The following is an 8249-nucleotide window of genomic DNA, read 5'->3' as shown; positions in this document are numbered from 1 at the left end:
ACTATCGCTTCCGTTTTATGTTTTGGTTTTTGGCCTCAAGATGTGAGATCTTAATTCCTCAACCAGGCATCCGACCTGCACCTCCTGCATTGGAAGGCAAAGTCTTAACCACTGGATCGCCAGGGAAGGCCCTGGAAGATGTGGATTTAGAAGCAAACTTCAGACATTCCAGCTGAAGTTCAGAAAGCAGCTGGCATAGGATTGGCCCGTCCTTGCCCCTTGGTAGCAGGGGTAACACCAAGCAAGACTAGGGCTCTGTGTCCCATTCTCTCTCTCTCTCTCTCTCTCTCTCTCACACACACACACACACACACACACACAGAGTCACCTGCCTCACAAGAGGAAGCCTCAGCTGTTGGTATGTTTGTTCCACAAACCCCAAAAGGAAGCCTGCTGACAGCCCATTTCCGGACCAAGAATCGGCCTGAGGACCCTTGCAGGCACCCACAGCCCTGAGAAGTGGGGTGCATCTAACCATGACTGACACAATTGCTGAGGAAGCTCACAACAACTCTGAAGGCTGATGGAGCTACGCCTTGCTTAATGAGAACTGCCAACAGTGAAGACCCATCACTGACCTTAGCAAATAGTACAATCTTTAAAAGAGAAATACTGTACTCAATTATTTCACAATGGGCTTAGCCACAGGTTTTACTGATTTCTTTGCTAACTGCTGAGTTTTGTGCCCTGTGGCTTCCTATTTCACCCTCCTGCTCCTCCTCTTCCTCCTTCTTCTTCAGCTTCTAGTACATCTGAGTATCTTTTTCAGAAAGGGTTCCTGGATGGTAAACTTTCAGAATGTTTGCATGTCCAAATATATCTTGATTTTTGTTCCCATCATTTATTTCCTTAAAGATTAACTGAGTTGAGAATTCTGAATTCACAATAATTAAATGATAGGGTAACAGCATCTAGAAGCTGGGTTCAAAAGAATCTTTCCTTAGAATTCTGTCTTCTGTATTAGCGTTGCTGATGAGAACCACAGACTGATTTGATTCCTTCCAAGTAATGTGTCTCTCGTGCTGCTCAACCCAAGCTTTGGGGGTTTTCTGTCTAACCTTGGAATTCAGAAATTTCATGAAGATGTAGTTTTTCATCATTCTTGCCCAGCACTCATTGAACCCTTTCAATTTGTAGATTTGAGCCTTTCTTGGGCTTCCCTAGTTGCTCAGACGGTAAAGTGTCTGTCTACAATGCGGGAGACCTGGGTTCGATCCCTGGGTTGGGAAGATCCCCTGGAGAAGGAAATGGCAATCCACTCCAAGACTATTGCCTGGAAAATCCCATGGACAGAGGAACCTGGTAGGCTACAGGCCATGGGGTCACAAAGAGTCGGACACGACTGAGTGACTTCACTTTTCAGCAGAGAAATTTTTTTCCTTTTGATTCATTGATTCTTTTGTTCTCTTGATTCTATTTATCTCTTGTGGAATGTATGGTAGACAGCGTCTAAAAGTTTGCCTATAGCTTCCGTGGCTCAGTATTTATTTTATTCTCATCATCTTCTTTGTGTTTATTCACTGAATATGGAAGACAGCTCTAACACAGTCTTTCTGTTCACAATTTGGTTTTCATTCATCCCTATCCGTTGAAATACTTTTTTTATTTCTGCATTCATGTTTTTCCCAAGCATGAATTTCCAAGAACTCTTTCTTTTTATAGAATGCCTTTATTTCTGTAAATGGCACTTCCTGACTTCCTCAAGTATACCAACTACCATATTCTAACTTTCTTTTTTTGGCCATGCCCTCATGACATGTAGGATCTGGGTTCCCTGACCAGGGATCAAATCTGTGCCACCTGCAGTGAAATCTCAGAGTTTTAACCACTGGACTGCCAGGGAAGTCCCCAAACTATGGTATTTTAAAGTTCTTTCCTTTCTTGATTAACACTTTTCATCAGCAGGTCCTTTGTTTATTTTTAGCATTGGATGACACTTCTGTTGTTTTTCCTCTGTTTCATGCTTTTTGAATGCCCGTTAGTTTTCACATCAGAGTTTCATCTGTTTAGAATAAGAAGATCGGATATGTTTCCCAAGGCCAGGTGAGAATCCCTGCTTTCTTAAGCGTAAATAGAGATTTGGTTTCAGTGGTCCTAGCTCTAATGGTTTTGAGGGTGGAAGGGAAATAGTGTACACTGGCTACTTTCTCTGGCTCCAGTGCCTTCTCTGGGAGCCTCAGGTATCATAACTCTCATCTTTGGTAAAAAAATAAGCTTTACTTAAAATTTTCACTTGGGGGAAAAAATCCAGGATCTACCACTTCTAAGGCAGAGAATGGGTGCAAATGTTTGCAGCTCATGAATTAATTACCAGCTCACCATCCATGGGGTCACAGAGTTGGACACGACTGAAGCGACTTGGCAGCAGCAGCAGCAGTTCCTTCTCCGTGCCCCTGATATCTCTGAACTTGAGGTTGTTCTAGTGTTTCAAATAGAAAGGTCACTTTTTTGAAGAGCCTCTCTTTCTGCTTTCGTGGGTTGTAGGTGAATTGGCTCTTTCACACATTTATTAATCTGATCACAATCAGCTTTATATCTTACACAAATAACCTCTATTTTGGTGCTCTGGATTTCCAGTTCCACTTTTAGGTGATTCTGTCTTATTTTTTCCTGTTTTTGTTGTTTTTTTTTTTAAAAACTCAAGTATACTTTACATGGGATTCCCAGGTGGCACAGTAGTAAAAAATCCATTTGCCGATGCAGGAGAGGCAGGAATCGCAGGTTTGATCCTTGGGTTGGGAAGATTTCCTGGAGTAGGAAATGGCAGCCCACGCTAGTATTTTTGCCTGGAAAATTCCATGGACGGAGGAGCCTGGTGAGCAATAGTCTATGGAGTCGCAAAGAGTCAGACATGACTGGAGTGACTGCATACACACATAATTTACATACAGTGAAATCCACAAATATTACGTATACATTTCTACTTCCAAAGTTTCCCTGTAAGTGACTTTTCAGCATTTAATTGCCTGTCCTCCCCATTAGACTCAAGGCTGTGAATGCCATGTTAACCAGCTATCCTTATATCTGGAACAACTCTTGGTACCCAGCAAGTATTCTACATGTTGGAAGAAGGAAGGAAGATTGGAGTCAGTCACTGTCTGTCCTCAGTTGCCAGTGGGTGTTAATATTCAGCTCAGCTACTCATCCTTGGAGGAAGCCAGTGCAGACAATCCTCAGATTAGTCACCTCCCTACATGTCTCATTTCCTGTTCATTCAAGGGCTCCAAGGCTCCTGGTTGATCTATCCCCAGGTGACTGTCTCCCACAGTGACTGTCTCCTGGGCTCTGATGTCACCCCACGTTGTACTGACTTGCTCCCACAGTGGTTTTCAAATGGATATGAGTGAGAAACTTTGAGTCTGTGCCAAAGTGGGTAATGGAAAAGGAAGCATGTAGTAGCCAGTTCAAAAGATCTCTTATGCTTTGATTTTCTCTGGCAGGTTTGTGGAATAAACCCTGAGCACTCACAGATAATTTTTTTTAATCAAATTATTCTTTGTCATCATGGCAGTTACTTCTTATGCATATCAATGATTTGCCAGTATTGCATAGTATTGGGCTGACAGGCCATAGACCTTAGACGCTCAGATAAAACACAGGTTGTCAAACATCATCCAAGTCAGGTCACCTGCACCTTCCCAAACAGACTAGCTCTCCATATTGCCAACTCACCAGGTGCTGTCAGAGTTGCTCTTTCCTGAGTCTCTCTGCTTCACTTCCCTGCTGCATACTCCTTGGGAGACTTTTGGTTCACATGACTTCCTATGATCCAAACTGTTGAAAGCAAAACTGGAAGCTGCTGACTCCCATAATCTGAGAGGTGCACTGACAGATGTAACTTAAGGTGTGACTTGACCGAACACCAACAGCGCCCCTGGAATCCAGATTCTCTCTTGGCTCTGCTTGCTCTGTTCTTCAGGTTTTCACTGCATTACTACATGAGAGCTGCTGCAGATCAGTACTTCCAGCATCTCAGCTTCAAAGCCAATGGACAGAGAAAGCTTTTCTTCCCCAGAAGTGACACAAAAGCCTTGAAACTTTTTCTCCCTCGGGACAGAGGTACCCATAGCCACGCCATGGTCCTCGATAATAGGATCAATAAATAGCCTGGAGCTACGAGAGCTCAGCCTGAGTGTGGGGTCAGCCTCACCCGAATCCCAAGGACTGAGCCAGGAAGGAGGGATTCATGATACAGGGCAACATTTTTATCAGCAGGGTAAATGGTGCCAGGCAGCAAGGACAGTAGGTATGACTGTAACTTGTGAGCACACTGGCTCTTCAGAACTCCTCCTTTCTCAGCTTACCAGATCTGCCTTTTCACAAATCAAAGCTTATCTGAGCTGGACTCCCTCTCCTTATGCCATTCTAGGATGTAGCTTTAAGTCTCACCATTCTGGGTAACTACTTTGTGCTTTATTATTGTTGTTGTTGTTGTCACCTATGTCTACTTCAAGAGTTATTTATGCCCCAGACTGAACACAGTACTTGGGGAATAGTTTGACCAGTGTAGAATCAAGTAGATCTTTCCCCCCACAGGTCCTAATAATAAAAATCCTTGTAATAGACTTACATTTTGTATAACTCAAGTGTACAGCCTTAAATGCATACCCATTACATTGTTGAGTGCAGTTCATTACCCTTGAAAGTGAAAATGAAGTTGCTCAGTTGTGTCCGACTCTTTGCGATCCCATGGACTGTAGCCTACCAGGCTCCTCCGTCCATGGGATTTTCCAGGCAAGAGTACTAGAGTGGGTTGCCATTTCCTTCCCCAGGGGATTTTCCTGACCCAGGGATTGAACCCAGGTCTCCTGCATTGCAGGCAGACGCTTTACGCTCTGAGCCACCAGGGAAGCCCAAACCCTTAACTCTGGTGTTTTAGAACACAATGACTCCAGAATACTCTAGAAATGGCTTTCTAGAGACCAACTTTCCAAATTTCCTGGGAATAATGAGCCTGAAGCTGCCTCAGGCTCCCAGGACCTGTCTAGGGTGGCCTAAGGGGGAAGTTCCAGGCAAGGAGACTCCGTGACTTCCTTCAACCACCCATCGCATTTGTAGCCTCTGCCAAGATGCAGGAAGGACTGTGGCTGCAGGAAGGACTGTGGCTTCTAGACCAGTCGAGTTTTTAAGAAGCATTTCTCTGCCTTAAACAAAATCCTATCGGTGGGGTGGGGGGTGGGGTTGTGGGGCTCACATTAGGGGGCCTTTCAGCTGCCCAGAACAAGAAAATCATTAAGGAGGAAGCCTTCAAGCTAGACCCTAAAAGATGAGTAGATTTTCAAAAGATGAAAACAGGGACCCAAAGGAAAACACAGAAAGACAGACAGAAAAGAGTTTTTCTCTGAAAAAAAAATTGCAAAGAAATTTGCTAAGGGTTGGAGATATTCTTGCCTGGAAAGTCCCATGGACGGAGGAGCCTGGTAGGCTGCAGTCCATGAGGTCAGGAAGAGTCGGACACTTACTGAGGGACTTCACTTTCACTTTTCACTTTCATGCATTGGAGAAGGAAATGGCAACCCACTCCAGTGTTCTTGCCTGGAGAATCCCAGGGACGGCGGAGCCTGGTGGGCTGCCATCTGTGGGGTTGCACAGAGTTGGACACGACTGAAGCGACTTAGCAGCAGCAGCAGCAGGAGATACTCAGAGAAGAAAGTCAGAAATTGAAAGGAGGATCCTTCCTGGTGGTTCAGCCGTTGAGAATTCACCTTCCAGTGCATGGGGTCCAGGTTCGATCCCTGGTTGAGGAGCCAGCATCTCACATGCCTCAGGGCCAAAAAACCAGAACACAAACAACAGAAGCAATATTGTGGCAAATTTAATAAAGGCTTTGAAAGTGGTCCGCATTAATAAAGAAAAAAGAAATTGAAAGGAAACTCCTGCTCATGCCCAGCCCTAAGCTTCCAGGCTCTCAAAAGACTCTTCCCAGGAAGTGTCTCCAAGCCAGGATGCTCTTTAATTATAGCAAGAAGAGCCCCCCAACTCTGAACCCCACTTTTCAGAGGGTCCTGCCAATTACAAACATTTTCTCAAAAATTAAATTTATTAATGCACGTAATAATCCTTTCTGGTTCATCATCTGATCATGAAAGTTATATGAGTGAATTAGGACCTTTTTTTTTTAACCTTTAAGAAATATATAGTCTTTATTAGGCTCAGATCAGGACCCTGAAAGTCTTGAGGACATCTGCCTATTTGTCAGTTTTCTTCTCCACGTTCTTTTCAGCCTGTTTCCTTAGCCTCGTGAGCTGTTCTTCCTTCCTGTAACCGATCTTGACCTATTTCTACTTCTCCTCCAGTGGGGCTGCCACTGCCAACCTGTGAGCCAGACACCCTTGGGGGGGAAGCAAACTTTCACACAAGCTTCACACACACGGCCTTGAGAGCAACAGGAACCACTGTTTGCTTTTCCTGGTCAGAGGGCAGCGGGGTCCTATCAAAAACCTTGAGGGCTCAGGGTGGCCTGGCATCCCGTGGTTTTGGGGAAGGCCTGCCACGCACCCTCCAAAAGATGCGGCTCAGAAGTGGCAACAGCTGCGGATAGGTTGGTGTTCATCCGCTTGCTGAGGAAGATCGGGGATTTTAACTTGTTTCTGCAGAACTGCCAGAAATGTTGGTGCGCTCACAGCACACCACCTCCCAGCCCAGCGGTTCCTGTTTGATCATGAAGGGCGTCTGGTTGCCCGGGGAGACGGACAAAGCCATCAGCCTAGGACCAACCCTCTGCCACCTTGGGCATCCGCCTGGGGAAAGTAAAACATTTTAGTACAGAGAAGTTACAAAGAAGAAAAGAAAAAAGAAAAAAAAAAAAAAGAGAGACTTGGCAAAAACCTGAAAATTAATTTATTTAATTTCCCTGGGGGCGCAGTAGATAAGAATCTGCCTACCAATGCGGAGGACAGGGTTTGGAATCTTCCCTGGTGCTGGAAGGTTCCACATGCCCCAGAGCAACTAAGAACCGGGGCCACCACTGCTGGGCCTATGCACCTAGAGCTTGAGCTCCACAAGAGAAACCACCACAGAGAGAAGCCTGAGCACCACAACGGAGAGGAGCCCCTGCTCACTGCAAACCAGAGAAAGCCTGAGAAAAGCAGGGAAGACCCAGCGCGGCCGGAAAATAAAGTCGTTAAGTTAAAAGTCCATCAGCCTCCGTGTGGTTGTGGTTTAGCCGCCAAGTCATGTCCGACTCGTGCGACCCCATGGGCTATAGCCCTCCAGGCTCCTCTGTCCATGGGGTTCTCCAGGCAAGAATACTGGAGTGGGTTGCCATTTCCTAACTCTAAACATCCACTCCCATAATCAACCCCACCCAGACTCAGGAAATGTTTCTCCACTTCTCTTGCCTCACATTATTGAAACACAATGTAGAAAGAAAGTGAAGTTGCTTAGTCGTGTCCGACTCTTTGCGACCCCCTGGACTGTAGTCTACCACTCCGTCCATGGGATTTTCCAGGCAAGGGTACTGGAGTGGGTTGCCATTTCCTTCAGCAGCTTCCAAACGCCCCAGGAGTTTCTCATTGGGTCACTGCTGACATCAGAGGTAGATGCTTCCAAGGGTAGGGAGGTTTGAGAACTGAAAGAACATAAAAGAGACAGAAGACAGATTAACTTATTAAATCTCTTCTCTGTGATAGTTCAGATGTAACAGACTTTTTCATGATGAAATACCATTTTCCAGCAGTGCTGAGGGTCCACTATCTGTTTTTCTTCAAGTTATAGCTAATCCATGGCTCACCAGTTTGAAGTTTTGCAACCACTGCCCCTGACTGTTGAGGAACATTTTGCAACATTAAGAATTCATGTGACTTTTAATTTTGTAAACATATTGGTCTACATCTAATGTATATGAAGCATGATCCCAGTTCTTTATTGTTGGCAACTGAGTATTAAAGGTTGGAACTGTGAATAGTTTTATTTTTATAGATTTATTTTTTAGATTTCATAGACTTAATCAAATCTTTACAAAATTAAAAGTCAGAGGGAGGGGATGTTGTTCATGTTGTTGTATGGCAGAAACCAACAGAACATTGTAAAGTCATTATCTTCCAATCAAAAATAAAAATTAAAAAAAATAAAACTACAAAAAATTGTCAGCTTTATTTAAATAATTTTGACATCAAGTGTTGATATTTTCCTATCATAATTTGTATTGTACTATTGATTTTAATCCTTCCTAGAGAAGGAAATAGCAACCCACTCCAGTATTCTTGCTTGGAGAATCCCACGGACGGAGGAGCTTGGTGGGCTACAAT

The 8249-nt window shown here is 44.5% G+C and overlaps 1 long non-coding RNA gene across 1 annotated transcript; it reads right to left on the bottom strand.

Moving 5' to 3' along the window:
• Positions 1–6825: 6825 nt before the first annotated feature.
• On the bottom strand, positions 6826–7800 carry LOC132659142 (uncharacterized). Its single transcript, XR_009599116.1, has 2 exons — positions 7666–7800; positions 6826–7570 (listed from the first exon to the last, which is right to left on the bottom strand). It is a non-coding gene; the product is annotated as an uncharacterized LOC132659142 (long non-coding RNA).
• Between the last annotated feature and the right edge of the window lie 449 nt (positions 7801–8249).

This window comes from Ovis aries, chromosome 2 (assembly GCF_016772045.2).
Source record: "Ovis aries strain OAR_USU_Benz2616 breed Rambouillet chromosome 2, ARS-UI_Ramb_v3.0, whole genome shotgun sequence".
Taxonomy (NCBI): Eukaryota; Metazoa; Chordata; class Mammalia; order Artiodactyla; family Bovidae; genus Ovis; species Ovis aries.
The sequence above is the reverse complement of the archived record's forward strand: the minus strand, read 5'-3'. Positions and strand labels throughout refer to the sequence as shown.